Here is a 12,613-nt window from a genome sequence, read left to right as displayed (position 1 = left end):
ATCAGTTATAAGACAAGGATGTCCACTCTCACCACTTTTATTCAACACAGTTTTGGAAGTCCTAGCCATGGCAATCAGAGAAGAAAAATAAATAAAAGGAATCCAAAGTGGAAAAGAAGAAGTAAAAGTGTTGCTGTTTGCAGATGACATGATACTATTCATAGAAAATCCTAAAAATGTGACCAGAAAACTACTAGAGCTCATCAATGAATTTGGTAAAGTTGCAGGATACAAGATTAATACATAGAAATCTCTTGCATTTCTATATACTAACAATGAACAATCAGAAGAGAAATTAAGGAAACAATCCCATTCATTATTGCTTCAGAAAGAATATAATGCCTAGGAATACATTTACCTAAGGAGGCAAAAGACTTGTGCTCTGAAAGCTGTAAGACACTGTTGAAAGACAGTGAAGATGATACAATCAAATGGAAAGATATCCCATGCTCTTGGATTGGAAGAATATTTTCAAAATGGCTCTATTACCCAAGGCAATCTATAGATTCAATGCTATCCCTATCAAATTACCAATGGCATTTTTCACAGGACTAGAACAAAAAATTTTAATTTGTGTGGAAACATAAGAGAACTTTAATAGCCAAAGCAATCTTGAGAAAGAAAAAAATGGAGCTGGAGGAATTAGGCTCCCTCACTTCACACTGTGCTACAAAGCTACAATCATCGAAGCAGAACTGACACAAAACTGACACAAAAACAGAAATACATATCAATGAACAGGATAGAAAGACCAGAAACAAACTTACACACCTATGGTCAACTAATCTATGACAAAGGAGGCAATAATATACAATGGAGAAAAGACAGTCTCTTCAATAAGTGGTGCTGGGAAGCCTGGACAATTACATACAAAAGAATGAAATTAGAACATATTCTAACACCATTCACAAAAATAAACTCAAAATGGATTAAAGACCTAAATGTAAGACCGGATACCATAAAACTCTTAGAGGAAAACACAGGCTGAACTCTCTAACATAAACCACAGCAATATCTTCTCAGATCCACTTCCTAGAGGAATGAAAATTAAAACAAAAATAAACAAATAGGACCTAATGAAACTTAAATTTTTTTGCACAGCAAAGGAAACCATAAACAAAGTGAAAAGACGACCCACAGAATGGGAGAAAATATTTGCAAATGAAGCAACTGACAAGGGATTAGTCTCCAAAATAAACAAACAACTCATAAAGCTCAATATTTAAAAACAAAACAAAACAAATAACCCAATGAAAAATGGGCAGAAAATCTAAATAGACATTTCTCCAAAGAAGCCATACAGATGGCCAAAAAAACATATGAAAATATGCTCAATATCGCTAATTATTAGAGAAATGCAAATCAAAACTATGATGAGGTACCACCTCGCACCAGTCAGAGTGGCCATCATCAAAAAGTCTACAAACAATAATTGCTGGAGAGGGTCTGGAGAAAGGGGAACCTTCATACACTGTTGGCGGGAATTTAATTTGGTACATCCATTGTGGAAAACAGTATGGAATTTCCTTAAAAAATTAATAATTGAACTACCATATGATCTAGCAATCCCACTCCTGGTCGTCTATCCACAGAAAACCATAATTTGAAAAGATACATGTACCCTAATGTTCACTGAAACACTATTTACAATAACCAAGACATGGAAGCAACCTAAATGTCCATGGACAGAGGAATGGATAAAGAAGATGTGGTACATATATACAATGTAATATTACTCAGCCATGAAAAGAATGAAATGATGCCTTTTGCAGCAACATGGATGGACCCAGAGATTATCATTTTAAGTGAAGTCAGTCAGACAGTGAAAGACATATACCATGTGATACCACTTATATGTGGGATCTAAAAAAAGGATACAAATGAGTTTATTTGCAGAACAGAAACAAACTGGCAGACTTTGAAAACAAACTTATGGTTATCAAACAGGACAGGAAGTGGGGAGGGATGGACTGGGGGTTTGGGATTGGCATATGTGCATGAGGTATATGATATGACTGGCCAATGGGGACCTGCTGTATGGCACAGGGAACCCTACCCAATATTCTGTGATCATCTATGTGGGAAAAGAATCTGAAAGAGAAGGGATATATCTACATGTATAACCGAATCACTTTGTTGTGTAGCAGAAATTATCACAACCTAGTAAATCACCTGTACTTCAATAAATCTTTTAAAACCTGAATTAAAAAATAAAAGAAATTCGTTTGTTAAAACCATACTATTTCCTTCAGGCCTTAGCTTCTTCATATGTAAAATCAGGAGGTTGGGACACTGAATCTATGAAAAGAATCTATGAAAGCTATGGACCTTTCTCCAAAAATAAACACGTACATGAAAACTAGGTACAGTTTCAAAGGGTCACACCCCCTGCTTGAAGACCTTCCTTGGCCCTTGGTCAGTGCTCCACAGACCAGATGATCTCTATGGACCTTTCCAGCCCTGAGGTCATCATTCTGTGGCTCACATTCCACTTACAGAGTAAGAAACCAACGTGCAAAATCAGAAAACCATGAAGCACCTTGCAGATATCATCTTGGAATAATTGTGTCAGGTGACATCCAAAGTTTTACTGATGTTGACCTCTTAGTTCCTGCATCTCTGCCCATATGATAGGTCATAAGTGGTTCTGTGTGTGCTGTTTATAATGAGGAAACAGAGTCATTGGAGGAAATGAGGACTTTTCAAGATTTCAGGAGAATTCTCTGAGCCTCATATTCTAATGGACCCATGTCTCCATTTCTTTTGAAGACAGATGAGACCTGAGAAAAGGTGATGCTCCCTGATGTAGTGGGCTCAGCAGTGTCTGAGCAGAACTCTCAGGACAACCTGTCTGAGACGTCCAACGTGATAGCAAAGCTGAGACAAAATGCCACCTGCTGACTCACCGCAGGAGACAGCAAGCTGGTATGATATCATTAGAGAAATAACAACACACAACAATAGCGGGCACTTGTTGGGCACTTCCTCTGAAGGGAGTGTGCCAGGAGCGATCTTCACATCTTCATTCAATCCCCAGGACAACCTGTTATCAGAGGCTTCACGATATCCGCCTTCATCCATAAAATAAAGTATACAACATGCTCAGCACTGATGGGACAGAGAGAAGGTAGGGTCCCACATGTCTAGTCTTTAATTCCACATCATGTGACACCAGGCTACAAGAAAAATCTGAAGGCAGAAGGCAGATCTGGAGATCTAGCTGGCCAGGTTTCCTGGAACTTCTGCAGTGAAAGGGACACCCGCACCAAAACCAGGGAGGGTGGGGCTTCTTGAACCCTGTTTCTCACTGGTGCCTGGAATGCTCCCAGCCCCGCCCCCTCTGATTGAGATTTGATGGGACACCCCAGGTGGAGGGTCACCCTCAGAGAGGTGGGCAGGGGCTTCCTGAGTCAGACCTTGGAGGGTGGAACCTTGTCACTCTGCTCTACCCACTACCCGCAGCCTCCGGGGGGCCTGGATTTCTGCAAGAGAGGGGGCAGTTCCTCCAGCTGAGATCCCGCTAACCTGGGTGTCTCATGAAGCCCCAGGGGATGAGTTAAAAGGAACCACATCAAAGACATAGAGATCATACAGGATCCCTGGAGCCAACTCAGCTCCCACTTCAGAGGAATAGGAATCATGACATGAGTCAATAATGCAAAATCAACCAAAAATCACTTTCATTTCTACAATAGTAAAATGACAGCACCAACCAAATCCAAACCCTTAGCAGACATCTACTTTGAGAATCAAAATGACAGTTTTTAAAGGCTTTTGTCAGCGAGCAGCCACTATTTTTCACTGCTTTTTAAAAAAAAGGGGTAAAGAGAGAGATCTGAAGTTTAGGGAAGAGACTTCAGAAAAGACTTTTAACCTTGCCATTATCTAAATCGATTCACTTTGACCCAGTTTTGCTTTGCATAGAGGTCAAAAAGCACTTGTGGTCTTATGGGCTGAATTTTTCAATCTCTAAAGAGCAGAGGTATGTTTAGAAAATTGCCATCGGCATAAAAGGTAGCCAAAACCTTGCAGTGGGAGCAAAGCAATCAGGATGAAGAATTTTCTTTTCTCTTTCATAGCAAGACAGAGAATTAATTTTTTGGACCACTTGTTTTGTGCCAGGTACGAAGATGCTGAGCATGTTATATACTTTATCTTACTTAATCCTGACAGAATTTTTATCAGGTAAGCATTAGATTCTTCACATTACATGTGAGTAAACAGAGGTTTCCTAGCTAGTAAATGGGATTTGATTTCATTGAGTTCCACTGCTTTCTGAGTGAAAAGAACAATTCTTCTACTCTTTTGGACTAATATTTTAAAATAAGTTTTTTTTTATTGAGATGTAATCTACATTTTGTAGTATGTTCATATGCACCTTCAATGATCTACTTGATATGTTTTCACAGTTGTTTCCATTCCTGTAACCACTACCCAAAACCAGATTGAGAATAAATGCTGCCATAACCCTGGACACGCTCCCTCTGGCTCCAGTCATTCGATGCCAGCGCAGCCCAGGTAAGCACTGCTCTGATCCTTATTGCCCCAGACTAACTTCACCTGTTCTTTAAAGTCATATAAAATGAAATAGGACATTCCATTCTCCTTTTGTGTGTGGCTTCTCTCACACAGCATAAGCTTTTGAGATTCATGCATACTGCTTGTTTTATTCGTGCTTCATTCATTTTCATTCTTAGTACTATTCCATTTAACGGATATACAATAATTCCTTAACCATTCTCCCGTTGATGGACATTTGGGTTGTTTCCACTTTTAGAATGTTAGGAATAAAGTTTTCAGGGACACTTGTGTAGAACTTTTTTGGGGGAGAGAGCATATATTTTCATTTCTCCTAAGTAAATTCATAGAAGTGGAATTGCTGAGTCCTAGGGTAGAAGCTTATTTAACTTTTTAAAAAACTCCCAACACTTCTCCAAATTGTCATGCTCTTGGATAAATATTAAGGCACATTCAACAAATATTTATTGAGGGCTAATAAGATAAAACAAAAATAATCTCTGCTGCTGTTAGGAACAGCTAGCTGGGGAAGACACAATAGAGCAATAAACAAGTTAAATATAAATGGTCTAATGATGATAAGTGCTCTAGAGAAAAATGAAGTACCAAGGAGGAGGAGGAAGCATCTAGCTTGTGCACAATTAATATTAACTATTGCCATTTCTTTGGCTGCACCTGCAATATACCAGGGATTGAACCCATACCACAGCAGTAATCTGAGCCACAGCAGTGACAAACACTGGATCTGTAACCTGCTGAGCCACCAGGGAACTCCTTTTGTGACTCAGAAGTCAGATCTTTGGATTTTGCAACTGGGAGATGTTTTGGTGACCTTTCGAGAGGAATGTCAGTAAGTCATAAGACCTCTTAGCTAGCCATGAGTCACTCTTGCCAGTGGATGCAGAAAAAGTGTTATCAACCATCCTGGGTAAACTTTGGGCTCTGGGGTCAGCCAGTTTGGGCTCAAATCCTGGCTTGTCCTTTACTAGGTACCCTTGGACAAGTTACTACTTTCTCTTAAGTCTCAATTTTCCTATATATAAAAAGAGATAATGATAAGCATCCTATCCTTCTAGGATTATAAGGTCAAAGGAGAAAATGCTTGTAATTTGCTTGACACAAAGACTGAGACATGGAATTCCCATCATGGCGCAGTGGTTAATGAATCCGACTAGGAACCATGAGGTTGTGGGGTCGATCCCTGGCCTCGCTCAGTGGGTTAAGGATCCGGCATTGCCGTGAGCTGTGGTGTAGGTCACAGACACTGCTTAGATCCCGCGTTGCTGTGGCACTGGCATAGGCCGGTGGCTACAGCTCCGATTGGACCCCTAGCCTGGGAACCTCCTTACGCCGTGGGAGTGGCCCTAGAAAAGGCAAAAAAAAAAAAAAAAAAAAAAAAAAAGACTGAGACATGATATGCACTCAACATTTATTGTCATCATTTAAAAAAAGGAGACTTTTTTGTTTCTTACGTGACCTAGTTGAGCATTTGATTGTTATATCCTATATTTTTTCCAAATGTCTGCATGTTCCCTGAAATTCCTACTCCTATGGTCATGTCTGGCTTTGAAGTGCTGCTTCTGTAGGACTCTTTGAGGTCATGCCTGTTTTACTTCCTAGGGGATCTTTCTTTCTCTTCTCTGTGCTGACCCAGATGTGGAATTCAGCCCCCATTTCTGGATCCCCTCCCCCACCAAATCCTGATGTCACAATAAGCATTAGGAATTGCAGCCATAACTGATGAAACAGGGAAATCAAAGAGGGCTCAATTCATGGGATGGTGCCCAACAGCCTGGAAATGGCCCCCACTCCATGGAATCAGATACTGGGCTCCAGAGTCCTTCTGATGCCAAGCATCTGCTTGGTCGTTCCCTGCTGTTTTCTCTCCTTCTCTCTGCTCTTAGCATCCCTCCACTCCAAATCTCAGTTCATCTTTCCCCAGAGAAATTTAATTATCTCATTTGTTTTCTTGTTCTCTGAAACTGACCTCTACCACCACACAGGGTTGTTCCCTCTAAGAGAAAGTTTTACATTAGTTCTACCTAATAAACAACATTTGGCTAAGAGCATCGCTTTCATCCTAGTTCTCCTCAGATGTGAGATGAGAGGTCTAATTTTGGACAGGGGTTGATGTTTCCCCATCGTCTGTCTGAGAGCCTGTGCTTTATCAGAAGAGGTGAAGTTTCAGATCCTCACCTTGGCTTTCTGACAATGGAAGAGAGATTTGGGGTTTGGGGGGCCTGGGGCCATCCTTGGCGTGAGGTGTGGAGTGGGTGGTAAGGGCCCTGCTGGCCATGTGCTCTGCTCTGCAGAAAGCTGCTCCAGCCCTGAACTGGGCTCTTGGGCTCTCCTGGTGAATCTCAGCTCGTTTCTCACATGTGTTTCAAAGGAAGCCTTTATGGTTTTTAAAATGCCTTTTAGCAAACTGTATCCTGTTCTTTTGGTATTTTGAATTTGGAATTATGCCTTGAATTGCAGTTTAATTGCTCTTCTTTTACTTTACTTCTCTGTAATTGCCAAGCTTTCTAATTTTATTTCCTTTTAAAGATGCTTAAAAAAATTCACTTTCCTAGCACCGAAAATAAATAAATAAATAAAACCTTAGGCACAAATCTAACAAAATCTGTACAAGATCTATATGAGGGAAACTACATGGCTCTGATGAAAGAAATCAAAGAACCAAGTAAATGAAGAGAGATTCTTTTTTTTTTAATTTTTTTTATTACTCAAATGAATGTATCACATCTGTAGTTGTATAACGATCATCACAATCCAATTGCACAGGATTTCCATCCCACAGCCCAAGCACATCCCTCCAACCCCCCAAACTGTCTCCTCCAGAGACCATAAGTTTTTCAGTGTCTGTGAGTCAGCATCTGTTCTGCAAAGAAGTTCAGTCTGTCCTTTTTTCAGATTCCACATGTCAGTGAAAGCATTTGATGTTGGTGTCTCATTGTATGGCTGACTTCACTTAGCATGATAATTTCTAGGTCTATCCTTGTTGCTAAAAATGCTGATATTTCATTCCTTTTAATGGCTGAGTAATATTCCATTGTGTATATGTCCCACATTTGCTTGATCCACTCCTCTGTCGATGGACATTTAGGTTGTTTCCATGTCTTGGCTATTGCAAATAGTGCTGCAATGAACTTCGGAGTACATGTGTCTTTACGAGTCATGGTATTCTCTGGATAGATGCCCAGGAGTGGGATTGCTGCATCAAATGGTAGTTCTATGTTTAGTTTTCTGAGGCATCTCCATACTGCTTTCCACAGTGGTTGCACCAATTTACAATCCCACCAACAGTGTCATAGGGTTCCTTTTTCTCCACACCCTCTCTAGCACTTCTTGTTTGTAGACTTTTGGATGATGGCCATTCTGGCTGGTATAAGGTGGTACCTCAGAGAGGTTTTGATTTGCATCTCTCTAATAATGAGTGATGTTGAACATCTTTTCATGATTTTTTTTGGCCATGCGTATGTCTTCTTCGGAGAACTGTCTGTTTAGATCTTCTGCCCATTTTTTGATGGGGTTGTTTGTTTTTTTGGTATGGAGCTGCAGAAGGTGTTTGTAAATTTTGGAGATTAATCCCTTGTCAGTTGATTCACTTGCAAAGATTTTCTCCCATTCTGTGGGTTGTCTTTTTGTGCTGTTTAGGGTTTCCTTTGCTGTGTAGAAACTTTGAAGTTTGATTAGGTCCCATTTGTTTATTTTTGTTTTTGTTGTCAATACTCTGATAGGTGGGTCTGAGAAGATGTTGCTGTCGTTTATGTCAGAGAGTGTTTGGCCTATGTTTTCCTCTAAGAGTTTGATAGTGTCTGGTCTTATATCCAGGTCTTTAATCCATTTGGAGTTGATTTTTGTGTATGGTGTTAGGGAGTGTTCTAATTTCATTCCTTTCCATGTGGCTGTCCAGTTTTCCCAGTACCACTTATTGAACAAGCTGTCCTTTCTCCATTGTATATTCTTGCCTCTTTTGTCATAGATGAGTTGGCTGTAGGTGCGTGGGTTGAATTCTGGGCTTTCTATCCTGTTCCACTGATCTATATGTCTGTCTTTGTGCCAGTACCATGTGGTTTTGATGATTGTTGCTTTGTAGTATAGTCTGAAGTCTGGGAGCCTGATTCCTCCAGCTCCATTTTTCTTTTTCAGTATGTCTTTGGCTATTCTGGGTCTTTTGTGCTTCCAAAGAAACTTTAAAATATTTTGTTCGAGTTCTGTGAAAAATGTCCTTGATAATTTGACAGGGATTGCATTGAATCTGTAGATTGCCTTAGGTAGTATAGTCATTTTGACAATATTAACTCTTCCAGTCCACGAGCATGGTATATCTTTCCATCTATTTGTGTCATCTTTGATTTCTTTCATCAGTGTCTTATAGTTTTCAGAGTACAGGTCTTTTGTCTCTTTAGGTAGGTTTACTCCTAGGTATTTTATTCTTTTGGATGTGATGGTAAACGGGATTGCTTCCCTAATTTCTCTTTCTGCTCTTTCATTGTTAGTGTATAGAAATGCCATCGATTTCTGTGTATTGATTTTGTATCCTGCGACTTTGCCAAATTTGTGGATGAGCTCTAACAGTTTTCTGGTAGAGTCTTTAGGATTCTCTAGGTATAGTATCATGTCATCTGCAAATAGGGATAGTTTTACTTCTTCCTTTCCAATTTGGATTCCTTTTATTTCTTTTACTTCTCTGATTGCTGTGCCTAGGACTTCCAGAACCATGTTGAAGAGTGGTGGCGAGAGCAGGCATCCTTGTCTTGTTCCTGATCTCAGCGGGAATTCTTTCAGCTTTTCACCACTGAGAATGATGTTTGCCATGGGTTTGTCCTATGTTGACTTTATCATGTTGAGGTAGGTTCCCGTTATGCCCACTTTCTGAAGGGTTTTTATCAGAAATGGGTGTTGGATTTTGTCAAAGGCTTTTTCCGTGTCTATTGAAAGGAACATGTGGTTTTTATTCTTCAGTTTGTTAATGTGGTGTATCACACTGATGGGTTTGTGGATATTTAAGAATTCTTGCATCCCTGGGATAAATCCCACTTGATCATGATGTATAGTCCTTTTCATGTACTCTTGGATGCAGTTTGCTAGTATTTTGTTGAGGATTTTTGCATCGATGTTCATCCATGAAATTGGCCTGTAGTTTTCTTTTTCTGTGGTATCTTTGTCTGGTTTTGGTATCAGGGTGATGGTGGCCTCATAGAATGAGTTTGGGAGAATCCCTTCCTCTGCAATTTTTTGAAATAGTTTCAGAAGGAGAGGTGTTAGCTCTTCTCTAAATGTTTGATGGAATTCGCCTGTGAAGCCATCTGGTCCTGGACTTTTGTTTGTTGGAAGTTTTTTAATCACAGTTTCAATTTCAGTTCTTGTGATGGGTCCATTCATCTGTTCTATTTCATCTTGGTTTCGTCTTGGAAGATTGTACTTTTCTAAGCATTTGTCCATTTCTTCTAGGTTTTCCGTTTTATTGGCATATAGTTGCATATAGTAGTCTCTTATGATCCTTTGTATTTCTGTGATGTCCGTTGTTACTTCTCCTTTTTCATTTCTAATTGTATTGATTTGAGTCCTCTCTCTTTTTTGCTTGGGATAAGTCTGGCTAAGGGTATATCAATTTTGTTGATCTTTTCAAAGAACCAGCTTTCTGTTTCATTGATCTTTTCTATGGTTTTCTTTGTTTCTATTTCATTGATTTCTGCTCTGATCTTTATGATTTCTTTCCTTCTACTCACTTTAGGTCTTGTCTGTTCTTCTCTCTCAAGCTGCCTTAGATGTAAAGATAGCTTGTTTGTTTGATCTTTTTCTTGTTTCCTGAGGTGGGCTTGTATTGCTATAAACTTTCCTCTTAGAATGGCTTTTGCTGCATCCCATAGGTGTTGGAGTGTCATATCTTTGTTGTCATTTGCTTCTAGGTATTTTTTAATTTCCTCTTTGATTTCTTCAGTGATCCATTGGTTGCTTAGTAGCATGTTGTTGAGTCTCCACGTGTTTGTGTTTTTTGTAGATTTTTTTGTTGTTGTTGATTTCCAGTCATATAGCATTGTGGTCAGAAAAGATGCTTGATATGATTTCAATTTTCTTAAAGTTACTGAGGTTGGATTTGTAGCCCAGGATGTGATCAGTCTTAGAGAATGTTCCATGTGCACTCGAGAAGAATGTGTATTCTGTTGCTTTTGGATGGAATGTCCTATAAATATCTATTAAGTCCATCTGGTTTAATGCTTCATTCAGGGCCTGTGTTTCCTTATTGATTTTCTGTCTGGTTGACCTGTCCGTTGCTGTAAGTGGGGTGTTAAAGTCCCCCACTATGATTGTGTTATTGTCGATTTGTCCTTTTAAGGTTGTTCGCAGTTGCCTTATATATTGTGGTGAACCTGTGTTGGGTGCGTAGATATTTAAAATTGTTATATCTTCTTCTTGGATTGATCCTTTGATCATTATGTAATGTCCTTCTTTGTCCCTGAAAATATTCTTCATTTTAAAGTCTATTTTGTCTGATATGAGTATTGCTACTCCAGCTTTCTTTTGACCCCCATTTGCATGAAATATTTTTTTCCATCCTCTCACTTTCAATTTGTATGTGTCCCTAGAAGTGAAGTGGGTCTCTAGAAGACAGCATATATATGGGTCTTGTTTTTGTATCCATTCAGCCAGTCTATGTCTTTTGGCTGGGGCGTTTAGTCTATTCACATTTAAGGTAATTATTGATATGTATGTTCTTATTGCCATTTTATTAATTACTTTTTTCTTTCCTTCTTCTCTTGTTCTTTTCTGCCTATGGAAATTCCTCTAGTATTTGTTGTAAGGCTGGTTTAGTGTTGCTGAATTCTCTCAGCTTTTGCTTATATGTGAAGGTTTTAATTTCTCCTTCAAATCTGAATGAGAGCCTTGCTGGGTAGAATAATCTTGGTTGGAGGTTTTTCCCTTTTATCACATTAAGTATATCATGCCATTCCCTTCTGGCCTGCAGAGTTTCTGCTGAAAAATCTGCCGATAACTTTATCAGGGTTCCCTTGTATGTTGTTTGTTTATTTTCCCTAGCTGCTTTCAAGATTTTCTCTTTGTCTTTAATTTTGGTCAGTTTGATTAATATGTGTCTCGGGGTGTTCCTCCTTGGGTTTATTTTATATGGTACTCATTGTGCCTCCTGGATTTGAGTGAGTGGTTCCTTTCCCATCTTAGGGAATTTTTCGGCTATTATCTCTTGGAATATTTCTTCTGTCTCTTTCTCTCTCTCTCCTCCTTCTGGCACCCCTACAATACAGATGTTGGTGCATTTAATGTTGTCCCAGAGTTCTCTGAGACTTCCTTCATTTGTTTTCAATCTTTTTTCTCTTTTCTGTTTTGCACCTGTAATTTCCACTAATCTGTCCTCCACCTTGCTTATTCGTTCTTCTGCCTCCTGTATTCTGCAGTTAGCTGCTTCTAGGGAATTTTTTATTTCAGTGATTGTATTTTGCATCTCTTCTTGTTTAAGTTTGATATCTTGTATCTCTTTGGTCAGTGTTTCCTGTAAGTTATCCATCTTTGCCTCCAGTTTATTTCCAATGTCTTGCATCATCTTCAGCATCAACAGTCTAAAGTCTTTTTCCTGGAGGCTAAGAATCTCCTCATGGCTTAGCTGTTTTTATGGGGTTTTTCCTTTCTCCCTCATCTGAGTTATAGTTCTCCATCTTTTCATTTTTATAGGTTTTTGGTGTGGTGACCTTCTTATAGATAATAGAGTTGTAGCCTCTCTTATTTCTGATGTCTGCCCCCTGTGGCTGAAGTTAGTATGGGGCTTGCTTTAGGCTTCCTGATGGGAGGGGCTGATGCCTGCCCACTGGTAGGTGGAGCTGATTTTAATCCCTCTGGTGGGTGGGACTTAGTCTCTGGATGGGAATAGAGGCAGCTCTGTGCCTGAGGGGTCTTTAGGTAGTCTGTTTACTGAGGGGTGGGGCTGTGATCCCACCTGGGTTGTTGTTTGTCCTGGGGTTTCTCAGCAGCTGGCTAAGGGGTGGGGCCAGATTTTCCCAAAATGGCCACCTCCAGAGAAAGGCAAGCTGCTGAATATTCCTGAGAGCTTTGCTTTCAATGTCCTTCCCTCACAATA

The 12,613-nt window shown here is 39.7% G+C and overlaps 1 protein-coding gene across 2 annotated transcripts in view; it reads right to left on the bottom strand.

Moving 5' to 3' along the window:
- Window positions 1–12,613, bottom strand: part of PGBD5 (piggyBac transposable element derived 5) — a 313,156-nt gene that overhangs the window by 113,525 nt on the left and 187,018 nt on the right. The window lies entirely within an intron of this gene.

This window comes from Sus scrofa, chromosome 14 (assembly GCF_054392235.1).
Source record: "Sus scrofa isolate SSC_HxYL_T2T_F1_AM1 chromosome 14, Sscrofa_HxYL_maternal_Yorkshire_Landrace_v2.0, whole genome shotgun sequence".
In the NCBI taxonomy this organism is placed as follows: domain Eukaryota; kingdom Metazoa; phylum Chordata; class Mammalia; order Artiodactyla; family Suidae; genus Sus; species Sus scrofa.
Note: the sequence above shows the minus strand (reverse complement) of the source record. Positions and strands in the feature narration are given on the sequence as shown.